The sequence below is a fragment of the Phodopus roborovskii genome, unplaced genomic scaffold (genome assembly GCF_943737965.1).
Source record: "Phodopus roborovskii unplaced genomic scaffold, PHOROB, whole genome shotgun sequence".
In the NCBI taxonomy this organism is placed as follows: Eukaryota; Metazoa; Chordata; class Mammalia; order Rodentia; family Cricetidae; genus Phodopus; species Phodopus roborovskii.
The window spans coordinates 26,384,668-26,400,089 of NW_026126571.1; the positions used below are offsets into that span (position 1 = coordinate 26,384,668).

The 15,422-nt window shown below is 44.4% G+C and overlaps 1 protein-coding gene across 3 annotated transcripts in view; it reads right to left on the reverse strand.

The window, feature by feature from the left end:
• The window catches only part of Dnajb6 (DnaJ heat shock protein family (Hsp40) member B6), a 61,250-nt gene extending 47,970 nt beyond the window's left edge, over positions 1 to 13,280 (reverse strand). For all 3 annotated transcript variants that reach the window (XM_051203142.1, XM_051203141.1, XM_051203143.1), the window contains exon 1: positions 13,133 to 13,280. The gene's annotated coding sequence lies outside the window, so the exon portion shown is untranslated. The remainder of the gene's footprint in view (positions 1 to 13,132) is intronic.
• Positions 13,281 to 15,422: the final 2,142 nt, after the last annotated feature.

The window sequence follows — 15,422 nt, forward strand, 5'->3', positions numbered from 1 at the left end:
GACAGACTTCCTAGGGGAGGACTTACCCCCTCTGAGGAGAAAAGGTGGGGAGTGGGAGATGAGGAAGGTAGAACTGGGATTGGAAAGTTAAACATAAATTTTTTTAGAAAGAGTAAATTTTTTAAAAATGATTTTGCTTGTGGGTGTAACATTATCAAGGAAATGTTCACAAAAGATTAGATAGACTGATGTCAAGGTGCAGGCTTTTTGGTCCCAGCACTTGAGGGGCGCTTGGGAACTGAGTTCCAGGCCAGTCTAGTCTATAGTGTGTTCCTGGATGGACAGAGTTATTACAGAGACTTTGTCTCTCTCAAAAAAGCAGGGTGGGGGTGGAGCTGGAGTAAATTAAAAGACAAAGCAGTGAGCACCTAGTTATAAAAGGCTTCGTCCCTGCATAATGGTTGCTAGCAAAGTGAGTATAGATAGTTACACTGACCAACCAAACTTAGTGGCTAGAAGCAATCAACTCCCATAACCACATAGCACAATAAATGGTTTGCCTACCAGAAACAAAAAGGGCTGATCAGTAAAATAAAGCAGCCGGAAAACCAACACCTCTTCCTCCCTGCCTCATTGACACACGGTTGTAGTTGCAAAGGATATAAAGCACATTTTAGGGAGCTGAGACAGGGTTTCTCTGTGCAGCTTTTGCAGGCTGGCCTCCAACTCAAAGATCAACTTGCCTCTGCCTCCTGAATGCTGGGATGGAAGGGGTGCACCACCACCAAACAAATGCTGTTCATCTTATATTAAGAGTACCCCTTGACTCTGACACTTTGCTAGAGCTGCCAATTTGTCAACCACAAAGCCCCTTGAAATGGACTCTGATTTAAGGTCAATGACAGTTAACTACTTCTCCACAGCCTTGACTGACTGAGTCACTTTTCCACTTCTGTCTTACCCATCACTTGAAATCACCCAATGTAAGCTCAGGAACTCAGCCCCTAAGCCTCACAGTCCCACCCATACTTTGAGAGCTCTCCTGACTGCCCTTTCCTGTCTTCTCAGGATTGCCTTCTTTCTGTTTTCATCACTGAAAGGGGCTCAAAGTCTTCTCTCACCATCTGCCTCTCCCTGAGTCCCAAGTGGAAGCCTAACCCCAGCAAACAGGCACATGACTGTGCAAAATAGCCACTTGGATGCTGCTGAGCAGGTTGTCTCAAATAGAACATGAACAAAACTTAACTCTTGAGCCTCTCCACACCACACAGCACGTGTTTCTTTATTGTACCTTGACTGCTTGCAATGTTGTTACAACCCACCACACAAGCAAAGAAATTATGCATAAGTAGTATCACCTATTGCTCTACCAAACATCTCCAGCTCCACTCTCTTCAACATGATCCGAAGCCTTTACTCCTGCAGGATCCTCTGGGCCACCATCTTCTCAATGAAGACACAAGTCACAAGTGTAATATACTAGGCAATACCAACCACAAGAGACTCCACTAAGCTAACTGTGAAATTAAAAGCACAATCACTAATTATACGAACTAGTGTCAGGTATGAGCAGGAAGGAGTTACAAAAAGAGCCAGAGCACATCACCAAAGTTTAAGAGCTCTCCCAACTTGTTATATCAAGTTGGGTGTGGTAGGAAGATCAGGGATTTAGAGTAAAGTCTGACACTTAGGTTTGTTGCCAACAGGAGACACATGTGATCCTGTCTGAGAAAACAAATGAAAAAATATCTTTTGGGCTGGTTTGGGTTTTCAAGTCAGGGTTTCTTTTTGTAAGCCCTGGCTGTACTGAAAATCAGTCTGTAGATTTGGCTGATCTCAAACTCAGAGATCCACCTTTCTCTGCCTGCTGTGTGCCGGAAAGTAAAGGTGTTTCCTACCACTGCCTGCCAACACTTAACTTTAAAACTACCTTCCAATTATAAACAAGCATCAATACTAGCAAACAAAAACTCAAATGTATATTTGCCCTACCAAAAATGTAAACTAGCTGGGGTGCATGGTGGTGCATACCTTTAACCCCAGTGATCAGGAGGCAGGGGCAGGTGGATCTGAGTTTTGAAGTCAGCCTATTCTACATAATATAGCAAGTTCTAAGCCAATGAAGACTAGATAGTGAGAGTTATCTCTCAAAACATAATACTATGGAGATTACCAAAACAAGTATTTTCCTTCCTGCTGGTAAATATTTCTACTAGGACAACACAACCAAACTGTACTGGAAAAACTTAGAAATTACAAGTTAGCAAAGTTTTTTCAAAAGCAGGAATAGTGGTTACACACTTGAATTCCAGCACTGGGGAGGAAAGAGGCAGGCAGATAGATGTGTGCTAAGCCAGATAGAATTTCATGAGATTTTACCTCAAAAATAACTTTTAAATATATAATCAATCATTTTCCTACTCAAACAATTCCTCTTGGTACCTGTCATATTCCAACTTGGAGGTATCCAACTTGCTGGGGGAACATTTGCCTGGAATTACCAAAAATTAACCATATCAAGCATATCCTGAAAAATTCCTGACAAATGAGTCAAGACATTCATGCCCTTTCCTTTCATCCTTCCATCCTGAGTCTCTCTGTGGAGCAGGTATCTTTAGGTTTAGTGGGCATCTGACTTCTACTCTTCCGGTACCAAAGTGCCCACATATCCTGTGACCATTTAAGACATTGCTAGAAGCTAAGTATGATGGCCCACACCTTTCATCCCAGCATGGGGGGTGGGGGGTCACAGGTGGCTCTCTGTATGTTGGAGGCAGCCAGAGATACATAGTGAGATCATCTCTCCTCTCCCCCACAAAAAGGACGTTGCTGCAAGTCCTCCTGAAGGCAGCAGCACCTGAGTAAGAACCTTCCTAGTCTGGAAGGTTCTTCTTGAGGCAGGTGGACTACTAAGCAAAAAGTCTTTGGTAGAAACTTCAAAACATCAAAGCAGGGACTATGGTACAGACCTATTATCCGAACTACCTGCTAGACTGTGGCAGATATTCAAGACCTTGGGATGTAGATGGGATTCAGATGGCAGATGCTTGAATAAAGCTCTGAGTTCAATTCCCAGCAACTCATGACCTGTATATAATTCCAGCACTGCAGTAGAGAAGGGGAAGCAGAAGAACAAGGCTATCCTTTACACAAAGTTCAAGGATAATCTGGGCCACATAAGGCGCTGCTCCAAATATATAGATATGATTATATAAACAAATAATTCTGGACTGGAGAATGGGGGTGTCACTGCCTAGGTGGCAAGGTACTTGACTAATAGAAAGTTTGACTAAAATATTTAAGGTCCTAGGTTCCACCCAAAGCACTAAATTTCAGCTCAACAGCCAGAGGTTGAACCACTTTTTATTTTAAACTATCAGTTTCAGAAACAGTTCTGCACTCCAGAGGGCCAGGGTTCAATTTCTAGTACTGCCAAAAATGATGTGGTAGAGAGACACAGGTCTTCAATCCCATCCACTCCAGAGGCAAAACCCTAGGTAAGGACTTCAAGCTCACCTTGTGCTACTTTGGACTCTGTCAAAAAATTAAAATAAAATAAAATAAAAAAAAGCTAGATCTTCTGTCATACTTGTGGTGATATACTGTTTATGATTTATTAAAGCTTGCCCCGGGGATTCAGAAAGCAAAGTCCAGCCAACAGCCATAGAAGCCGGACACACTTTTAATCCCAGCAGCCAGAAGCTAAGAGGTGGTGGTACACACCTTTAATCCTAGGATTAATAGATAGATGTCTATGAGTCCAAGGCCACAAAAGAATCAGTCTAAAAGGGAACTATAGCTCACACCTTTAATCCCAACATTAGGGAAGTATATAAAAGTATATAAAACAGAAGCAAGTTCTCAGAGGCCTTAGTTCTCCAGCCATACTGAGGAGAGGCAGCAGTTTGAGACTTAAAGAGCTCATTGGTGGATCAGCCCCTTAAACCTAAGTAAGCTAGAGGTGAGAGCTAGTGGCCAGCTGCTTTGCTTAAAGTTTGAACACCAATTATCAGTCTCTGGGCCTTTTATTATTTCATGTTACACATGCTAGTATCTTCTACAGGGGATGTGGCTGCGTGGTAAAGAACCTTCCCAAATGTACAAGCCTTTACAAGCATACATACATGCTACACATGATATATGGTAAATCTGTATCCATAAAGTCTGTGTGGGGGGAAAAAACCCCTAAGCTTTGATTACTATGAGTTGTTTATCTACCCTTTGTCCTTTTTCCAACTAACTGTTGGCCCTTCCTGCTGAGATTATAAAAAAAAAAAAGAAGAAGAAGAAGAAGCTTCCAGTTTTTACTTTCAATACAGGAATCCCCCAGCAGAAGCCACACACTGCCAAGTATGAGGGGAGGTGTTAACAGTGCTTCTTCTGAGATGACTGCATGCAATTAAAAAAAAAAAAAAAACAGAACCAAGCAAGATCAAAAGAGAAACCCAGGGCAACAATGAATTCAAAAGATAAAACTCCAAAGAGCATGTGCAAACAAACAAATAAATGAAGATGCAAGATTACTGAGGAAAGACTGCCACTGGAGTGGCAATGAAAATTCAAGGAACCTGTCTAAGGAGAGCCCACAGGTTGCTCCAACTCTACAATGGAATTACACTGATGTTAGCCTGACAAGATAGACTTCAAACAAGAACTTGTGACTAAAACTAATACCATATTATTCTATACAGTGCTTATCCACTTAGAATTCATTTAGACTAGTCACACCAAATTAGTAAAATACTAAAATGTTATCCGATATCCAAATATACACTAGACATTAACAGGGAAAAAGTTTTATTCTATTTGAATCCAGAACATCCACCAGAAGCCCATTCCCAATGTACCCCCCCCCCCAGATGTCTGACAATCAAATGTCAAAGCTCAACCACATGGTAGCAAAACTACTTTAATCCATCACTAGGAGTCAATGGATCTCTGAGTTCAAGGTCAGCCTGATCCACACAGCACTAGTTCCAGGGCAGCTAGGGCTAAAAAGAAACCCTGTCTGAAAAAAAGAAGGGGATGTCAAAGTCCCCTCAACTCTCACTGTATTAGAGGACAGGAATATGGTGGTGTTAGCATTCAACTTGGACCTCCCGTTGCCAGACAGCACCCTACCTTCCACTGACCAGTTTGGCCCATGCCCCTTTTAAACAAGGTCTCAGTAAATCGTCCAGGCTGATCTTGGACTCTTGTGTGATCCGGGAAGTCCTCCTGCCTCAGACTCCTGAGTGGAGGGTGGTATTACAGACCTCAACTACCATGTCCACAATTCCTAATTTATTATCCACAATTATTAGTCCTGTTGATCCAGGACCCAACTTCTCTGGAGTTTTTTAGTTTATCCAAAAACCTTGCCAGAAGTTTGTTTTATAATCCAATAAGCAGTGGCAGTATAAAACCTTTCTTTCAGTCCATTATAATCTCCCACTTCCAACTCCAGGGTCAGGGCCTGCTTGTCCAACATTCTCACTTGTTCCAGACAGACCTGACAATATAACCTGAAGCAAAGCATGATCTACAGAAATGTCCCAGGACAGGCTTCAAAGCTACAGAGAAACCCTGTCTCAGAAAGCAATCAAAACACACATATCTATGGCAACCATAGCAGTACTAGGATCAGGAGTTCAAGAACACCCTAGGCTACCTACCAGATCCTCCCCCACCCTCAAAAAGTTAAATAATAAACCCCCCAAATACAGAGTGTGGGTATGGAGAAAGAAAAACAGACACTAAATATAAGGTGTTTTAGACTTTACACAAGGTCCTAACTCAAGAAAATCAACTTCCCAGTATCTTCTTTATTTCTACTATAAACACAAGTGTGCTAACTAAACCACTACCTGTTTGACTACCTGGGGCCAGCAAGAGCACAAATCATGTAAAGGTACTTGATTCACAAGCCTGCCTTTGATCCCCAGACACCACACCCACACCAGAGTGAGAAGTTTCCCTCTGAACACCACATGCATACTATGATATACATGTGTCTCAAATTCATACACTAGCATGCATAAAATAATTTTAACAAATGGAAGGGGCTGAGGATATGGCTCAGTGATTAAGAGCACCGGGCGGTACTGGCACAAGCATTTGATCCCAGCACTCGGGAGTCAGAAGCAGGTGGATCTCTGTAAATTAAGAGGCCAGCCTGGTCTAGAAGAGCTAGTTCCAGGACAACCTCCAAAGCCACAGAAGAAACCCTGTCTTGAAAAACCAAACAAACAAAATCAGAACATTCCGAGGCAGGATTCCAGGTGAAGTAAATTTCAAAGGTTTTGGTTTTGGTTTTCAAGAGTATGAATGAGTTCAAGTGCCTGAGGCCAGAAGTTGCATCTCTGGGAGCTTAAGTTAAAGGTTGTTACTGGTTGTGGGTGCTGGGAACTGAACTCATATGTTCAGCAACAACAGTTCCAGCTCCAGTCCTAAAGTAATTTAAGAGTGTTAGTGAAGGAAACCATGGCTTAAATATGGTAAGCAAGAATTCAACCAATTCAACAAGCAAAACTAAGAGGCAATTTTGCTAAGTCATGAGGTTCCTTTAGAGAAATTTCCCAGGGAAGCTACCCCTTACTAACATCTACTCTCACAGTACTGCATAGCTTCTGAAAAGGAGTTCTATCAACTGACAGCTATGCCTGCTCTGGGATTAACAATGTGTGTACCACCACACCCCACTCTTACCCTTTTCTTTTTCTTGGTTTATTCTATGTGCATTGGTGTAAAAGTGTTGGATCCCCTGGAACTGAAGTTACAGTTATGAGCTATAATGTGGGTGCTGAGGATTGATTCAGGGTCCTCTGGAAAAGCAGTCAGTGCTCTTAACTACTGAGCCATCTCTCCAGCCCTACCCTATTTTCTTAATGAACAGAGTATGTATGCCAACTGGTGTTATCAGAAATACATGTCCCTTTCTGGTGGGTTATACACAATTTCAGGAGTCAAAGGCCTCAAAGGTACATGGTTTCATAAATTCTCTCCAAAAATTTAGCCATCCACCTACTAAGCTTTTACTGACAGACTTTATTACCAAAGATGAGGCCCTGTTCAAAGGTCTTTCCATCTAACACCCCAGAAAATGGTGGTGGGGGGTGTCAAGAAGTAATCTGGGTAGTGATGGCACTTGCCTTTAATCCCAGCACTTGGGAGGCAGAAGCAGGAAGATCTCTGAGTTATCTCAGCCAGATTGATTTACAAAGTGAGTTCCAGGCCAGCTAGGGCTGTTATAGAGAAACCCTGTCTCAAACAAAACAAAAAGAATGAGTATTTTCCCAGGTCACCAACAAAAATATTTTTCTTCCTTTCCCACAAAGAAATATCAATACTAAAAAGGAATAATGAAATTCAAGGCCATATCCACTAAAGACTCTCAGCTAGCTTTTCTCTTTGTTTCCCTTTTCCCTCTTGTTTTCTCGTTTTTGGTTTTTCCAGACAGGGAAATCTCTCTGTAGTCCAGGCTAGTCTCAAACTGAGACCCACCTACCTCTGCATCCACAGTACTGGGTCTATAAAAGGGCTAGCCACCACTACCCTATCTTTTCTCTTAAGAGAGTAAAGTAGGCCAGGTGTGGTAGTAAACATCTTTAATACCAGCATTCTGGAAGCAGAAGGAAGAAGATATTTGAGTTCAGAACTACCACAGTCTACATAGTAAGCCAGCCCAGCCAGGGCTTCATAGAGAACCTGTCTCTAAAAACAAAAAAAACAATAAAAAATTACTAAGTTCTTCTAGGTATGGTGGCAGACCCCTTTAATCTAGGCACTTGAGTTCAAAGTTAGACTAGTGTACATATTCAACTAAAGGGCAGCCAACACTACATACATAGTAAGAACCTGTTTCAGGGGAAAAAAATGTAAAGTCATAAAGGGAGTTCAATTTATGTTATGGCATCACACAAACAACAGAAGCAAGAACAAAAGGGTGAAGCCCACCAACCCAGGTAAAGCAGGCCAGGCCTACAAAAAACTAACACCTAGGAGGCTGAGGCAGGGGTGGATTTCCAAGCCGTGTAAAGATTAACATATAGCAATATAGTAACTCTCAGCCTGGCAAGTTTGTAATAGCAGCTACTCAAGGTTTACTATCAAGTCTTGAGACCAGTCTGAACGAACAACTTAGTGAGAGACCCTGCCTCAAAATTCAGCACTGGGAAAAATTCCGGGGGGTGTAGTCCAGGGCGATTGCTAGGTCATTAAAGTGCCTGCCAAGCAAGCAGAACAGAGTTCAGATCCCCAGCACACACACATTTTAGCCAAGTGTGGCAGATCTGGAGGCAGACACAGGCAAATCCATGGGGCATAACACCCAGCCAGAACAGCCAACTGGTGAGCCTGACATCAGTGGGAGCCCTTTATCCAAAAAAGAAAAAATAATGTTGAAAGCAAGGGGGACACCCTCTGCCTATACAAGCACATGCAGACACCCACATGCAACTTTCTTCAGGTCCTCATTTTGAATACCTTCTGCCTGCCCAAAAATAAGGATTTTACAGGGGACCAAAAAAAAAAAAAAAAAAAATCACATGCTAAGGAAACCACCTTTCTGAAAGCTTAACATCCCCAAAATACTCAAGTGTTTTACTACAACACAGTTCAACAGTGTTGAAGGCAAAAGCAATGGCCTTTGTTTATTCAGAATGTCCACAGGGTCCTTATGACTTAGATTTAGAAAGTCACTTTAAGAAAACCAGGCTTTAACCAAATGGCCTTAGAAACATATAGACTGAGACCTCTTCTTGGGTGAACACTAACTTTAGAGAGATATTTTTAGGGGCTGGAAAGATGGATCAGAGGTTCTTCCAGAGAGGACCTGAGTTCAATTCCCAGCAACCACACGTTGGCTCACAACCATCTAAACCATCTATAATGAGATCGGGTGCCATCTTCTAGCCTGCAGGCATACATGGGGGCAGAATGTTGTATAAATAAATCTTAAAAAGAAAAAAACAAAAGTATTGTTAGCATTTTGCATTCTCAGATAACAAAGTAATATGGGAGCAGCCAAGTTTGACAAAACACCTTATAACAAAATTCTTAAGCCAGGCATGGTGGTGGGCTCCTTTAATACCAGCACTTGGGAGGCAGAGACTGAGAGTTTGAAGCTAGCCTGTTCAACCGTTCAACCAGGACAGCCAGGACTATAGAGATCCTGTTCTCAAAACAAACATTCCTAGCTGGGCAGTGGTGGAGCACACCTTTAATCCCAGTACTCACAGAGGCAGGTGGATCTCTGTGAAATCAAGACCAGCCTGATCTACAGAGTTCCAGCACAGCTGGAGCTACATTAAGAATCGCTATTTCAAAAATTAAATCAAAAAGCATTCCTACTAGCTGGCTTATCTAGTAGTCAGTCTCCAGGCTTTCGGTTTTCCCTTTGTTTTCGTAAGCAGAGTTGCAGTTCATTAAGAGATTTTTTTTTTTTTTTTTTTTAAAGCATGCTTAGGGAGCATTCGGCAAAGCATACACCCTGTGTGTTAGTGTGGCCTCTCTCCTACTTACTGGACCTTATTGGATCCCAGGGATCAAGCTCTAGTCCTCAGACCATGGTACCTGCTGAATCATCTCACTAGCTTAGTATTATTTTTGTCATGTTTCTTTTACCACTCACTTTTCTTCTCCTTAACTTCAGGTTCTTGTTTGTTTTCTTCTTAATGAAATAGTCTCACAATACAGACCAAGATGGCCTCCACCTAAATTCTCCTGCCTCACCCTCTTAAATACTGGTTATCACAGACCCACAATACATAGCTCGTTAACCTTGCTTTTATCTCCAAGGTTAAACTCTTAAATTCTATACAGGAGAAAAGAAGCATAACATGAATTCCCCACTCTAATCCCTCCCTCACACTCAACATCTATCTGCAATTGCAGGCCCTTTACCACCAGATGGTGTCCTGGGAGAATGTAACTAGCCTTAACACAGGACCACTTGCAAAGAAGTAAAAGTCAGTTTTTAAAAATCCTGCAAAGCTGGACAGAATGATGCACACCCGTATCCCAGCAGCTTGAAAGCAGAAGGAACTCAAGGTCATCCTTGGCTACAAAATGAGTTCCTGACCAGTCTCAAGTACCTGAAACCCTTTTTCTAAAACAAAAGAGGAAATGGAAGTATTCGCTTGCTCTTTGAGCAAGTATCCTTAAGCATTAAACAATGTACAAGGCAGTTATGCCAGGTCTCTAGTGGACAGTGATAACAAACTACCTTCTTCAAAACTCTTAGGATGTGCTACACTGGACTAACCCTAATATAGACAGTTATGGGCACAATGCTGCTGGTCTACACTGGGTAATACTAACAGGACTGCTTAAAGAGTGGGCCACTATTCAGAAGAATTCTTAATTCAGTCTTTAGAGTAGGCAAGAACATTCACCATCCAAGTATACTATTTGTCTGTCCTTAACTCAAACCTCACATCTGATGCTGGTATCAGTAAGAAAAATATTTAGTTTGTTTTGGTTGAAACAGGGTTTCTCTGTGTAGCTCTGGCTGTCCTGGAACTCTGTAGACCAGGATAGCCTCCAACTCAAAGACCCATCCCATCCCCCCACTATAATTAAAGGTAGTTTTTTTGTTTGTTTGTTTTTTGTTTTTTTGGTGACAGGGTCACTATGTACATCTGACTGACCTCAAACTCAAGAGACTGGCCTGTCTCTGCCTCAAGCAATGATTTCTCTGCGTATCCCTGGCTGTCCTAAACACCAACTGTAAAAAGTCCTAAACACCAACTGTAAAACCAGGGTGGCCTTAAACTTACAGAGACTGATTGTCCTGCCTCTACATCCCAGTGCTGGAATGAAAGATGTGTGCCACCAGAGTTCCACTCTAAAACTCGGTGATATGACTCCATCTTCCACTGCACAAAAGCCAACTTCTCCAGGAGGCAGAGGCTAGCCTTGATCTACAGAGCAAGTTCCAGGACAGCCAGGGCTGTTGCAGAGAAGACCTGTATCAAAAAAAAAGAAAAAAGAAAAAAAAGAAAAAGAAAGGAGGAAAGAAGGAAGGAAGGAAGGAAGGAAGGAAGGAAGGAAGGAAAGAAAGAAAGAAAGAAAGAAAGAAAGGAAGAAAGAAAGGGGGGACCCAACTTCTCAAGCTGTGGAGCTGGGTCAACTGGCCAAATAATTTGGTTCCACAAGTCTGACAATTTGAGTTCCACCCTAGTAATCCATGAAAGGAGAGAACTGACTCCTAAAGCTGTACTCCAGGCTAGGCATGGTTGAACAACACTCTGGAGGCAGAGACAGAAGGGTCTGTGAGCTCTAGGCCAGCCTTATCTACATACCAAGTTCTAGGCCAGCTAGAGCTAAAAAATGAAATCTGTACGCAAAAAAAATAAAGAGGAAGTGGGGGGGGGTGTGGTTGTGCACTACTTAATCCCAGCACTCAGAAGGCAGAGTCAAACTGACCACTGATTTCCAGAGCTACACAACACAGTGAGACCCTAAAGTCTGAAAAACAAGCAAAAACAAATTCAGATTTGGTACTGTACAGCTATATAAATGCAGAGGGTTGTTACTAGCAGAAGAGAGACTGATGGATGGAGGATTCCCACGTGTGCTATAACACACACATTTCATAAACATACAAAAGAATTTAAAGAGCGAACTTCTTAGTGGACTGTGGCGGGGCACCCCCTTAGTTCCAGCACTGGGGAGGCAGAGGCAGGCAAATCTCAGAGTTCAATACAGAGTGAGTTCCGGGGCAGCCAGGGCTACAAAGAATTCCTGTCTCAAAAAAGCAAAACACAATGCCAACTTCTCCTTCAAAGGGCAAACACAAGAGAAGCCAAAATTTCAGAAGTCTGCCTGTGAAAAAGTGAACGAAGACTTACTTCACAAACTTTGTTTTCTTTTCTATCAAATCACCCATACCTACACAAAGGCAGAGTTTCTTCCCAAATTTCTTATTTTTCCTAATTCCAAAGCTCCACATGCAGTTCACTCAAGTGTCTGCACTGATCCCTGACAGCCGTAATCACACACCGGAGGGCAATTCTCAAAGAACGAGAGTCTGGTAACAGATGAGCTCAATTACTTCATGGCCAACAGACTAAGTTCAACGTCTAGGGTGCATTTTCTTTAGGGTCATTCCCTCCTTTGGCTGCTTAAGTTTAGTTTTTCTACTAAAGTGGCTGCCTTAAAGCAGCTATCATTTCCCTAACAAGCATTAAGTCCGGAGTTCAATTCCCTGAATTACAAGGTCTAGAAAGGGGGATACAGTGGACTTACTAGCAATAAAACCTGACCACAAACCTATGGCTCCAATAAAGACATTAATAAATACAAAGTGGTCCACTGGACCTACACCCTCTCCACCTGCCTGGGCGTGCCTGAGAAGGCGGGATCATCCACTCCATTTCCTTTCCACAATTCACACATAACTTCGGTAACCAAGCTTTAAAATCTCTAACACTCCATTCTGTAACATAAAAAATCGCCGGCCTCCAATTTTTTTTCCCCAGGACAATCTTACCGCTTCCAGTGTAGAGTCCCCTTTTTTCACACGATCAAAGCGAATTAAGACTTAATGTAAACTTCAGTTACATAAACTTTAGTTACATAAACCCACAGCAAAGCACCCTTCAAGGCTAACAGCAAACGGGTTTTGAAAGTAAACTGAGCCAGTCAGGTCGCCTAGCAAACTTCCCAACAGTTCAACAGAAGCCTGGAAACCTCCTCGGCCCTCCCAGCCGGCCCCCTGGGCAGCCCGAGCCAGTCCGTGGTCGCGCCTCCCATCGGAGTCCTGCTCTTCGCAGGCCACCTGACCCCTTGCTTGCAGAATGCATTGAGGATGCCAGGACAGGGTGACACCGGTCTCGCAGACTCCTGTGCTCTGTGGCGGACCTCGCGCGTGCCGGGCCCAACCGCCACTACAGACCTGGTAGCCAGGGGAGCGGACTCCGGCCAAGGCCCAGGCTAGGCCTGCCCCGGCGCGGCAGGCCACTTCCACGGAGCCGGTCTAGAGCCGGCCCAGGCCAGGAACGACTTAGGCCTCAGGCCTAGAGTCCACACCATAACTCGGACTGGAACCCGTTCGGCCCTGGCGAGCATTCCCGGCCCCACCGTCGGCCGGGCTCCCCTGCGCCCGTGTGTCCCGGGCGCCGAACAGGTCACCCTACCCGCACCCAGCCGACGGCCCTCCCCTCCCGCCGCAGCCAAGCCTGCTCTCCGCCCCGGCCCGCAGGTCCCTCACCGAGGACGCGGCGGCCGGCGAGGGGGGAGAAGTCGGGCGGCCGGTCTCCTCGCGGCTCTGGCACAGCTGCGCTGGCGGCGGTGGCGGCGTCTCCTCGCGCTTTCCTTTCTCTCCTTTTCTCCAACAACAAACAGGAAGTGCGTCATGCGGTGGCGGCGCGGCGACGTCGGCTTCCGCCCGGTCCTGATGCCACGCATGCGCAGCAGCAGTTGCCCGCTCAAGTCTCCTGCGACACGGGACGTTCGAAAACGCCCCTTTGGCGTTTGGAAGATTCTGCCAGCCCTGGTCGGTGGGACTCTGTAGAGGAAGGCGGCAGAGTAGAGCGGGAAGCGCCACCCTGCGCTAACCCTCGGTTGGGAGGCCTCCGAAGCCGGCGGCGACTTCTGGGCGACCCTGACTGACTGGTGCAGGGGCCCGGAAGCAGACTGGGAGGAAGGACGCTCTCAGCCTCTGTGGAAACTGACCCATATAAAGTTCGGAGATAGCGATCAGATAGCTTAGTGTGACTCACACGCTCAGGGGACGTGGAGAGTTGTAGGCCCGAGGTTCCGCCAGGCCGACAAGCAGTCCCGACATGGCAGATCCTCCTTTGGTGCCCCTGTCTCCAAACTTCATCCAAACTTCATGCTTGGAGCATGAGAGACCCCCATCATGACCAGCATGGAATGCCCAGTAGAATCCACTGTCTAATTTTCAACGACCTTCTCGCAACACAGAATTTTTCTCTATCCTTTCCTCCCGCCCCTTTGGTTTTCCATTGAATGAAATCTTTTTTCCCCAGTGTTAAACATAGACACCCCCTCCCCAAGACCCAACACATGCTAAGCAAGCATTCTACCTGAGAGCCCTAACCCGCCCTCTTTTATTTTAAGACATGGTGCCTCTGAGTTTCCTCCTCTGACCTTGAACTTTCCAGCTGGTTTTGCATTACAACCCACCCCACCCAGCCCCCTACCCCGAAATGCTGGACCATAGGCATTTTGCACTTCTACTCAGTAATGAGAAACAGTAGTTCCAGCGGGGCTTCCCCAAGTGTAGCTCATCTAACTAAAGACTCAACCTCCAAAACTAATAACTGATCATAGGGACTGAGGTCAACACTACATTCACTCTGCCCTGACTTTGAGGGCTCTGATTCCTCTCAGTTGCCCTCACCCTCTGCCCATCTCCCCTGTTGAGAAGTTATATAAGCTTCTAACACTAACAAGAGTTCTGAATATTGATGTCCGTGTAGTGTCCTCGTGAGCACAATATTGTATATATTTTTCATTTCTTAATGTGCCTACTGCCCATCTATTTAATAGACTTGTTAGATAAAAATTACAACAGGAGGCTGGAGAGATGACTCAGTGGTTAAGAGCACTGACGGCTCTTCCAGAGGACCTGGGTTCATTTCCCGGCACCCACATGGCAGCTTACAACTGTCTATAACTCCAGTTCCAGGTAACCTGATCGAAGCCTTCATACATTCTACAGGCAAAACACCAATGTAGATAAAATAAAAATGTACAAATTTTTAAACATTACAACAGGTCATTTTCTTAGACTAAGCTTTTTCACTGGGGAAACAGACTACGCTAAAATTCAAAATGGAATCGCTGAGATAAAAAGCCAAACAGGAACTGAACGGTAGCCTGTCCATGCTGGCTAGTATTGCATCAACTTGACAAAGCTAGTCATCAGAAAGAAGGACCCTCAACTGAGAAAATGACCTGGCTGTAGGCAAACCTTTAGGGCATGTGTATGCCTATGTGAGGGTGTCAAAATCCTCTGGAACTGGAGTTACAGACCGATGTAAGCTGCCTTTGAATGATGGGAATTGAACATGGGTGCTCTGGAAGAGCAGGCAAGGTTCTTAACTGCTGAGTCACTGCAACAGCCCCACGCATTTTCTTAATTAGTGATTGATGGGAGAGGGCCCAGCCCTTTGTGGATAGTGCCCAACCCCTATAGTTGGTCCTGAGTTCCATAAGAAAGGACCTTGAGCAAGCCAGGAAGCGCAGTCCTCCATGGCCTCTGCATCAGCTCCTGCCTCGAGATTTCAGCCCGTATCCCTCTGTGTAGAACAGTAATGTGGAAGTCTAAACCAAATAACCCTCACCCCTAATTGCTTTGTCAGGGTATTTCATCATAACAATAGTAACCCTAACTAAAAACTGCTCTCTAGAAAAAATTCTTCCCACTGGCCAGTTTCAATTGACATGATAATGAAGTTACCTTTGTGTGTGTGTGTGTGTGTGTGTGTGTGTGAGAGAGAGAGAGAGAGAGAGAGAGAGAAAGAGAAGCTATT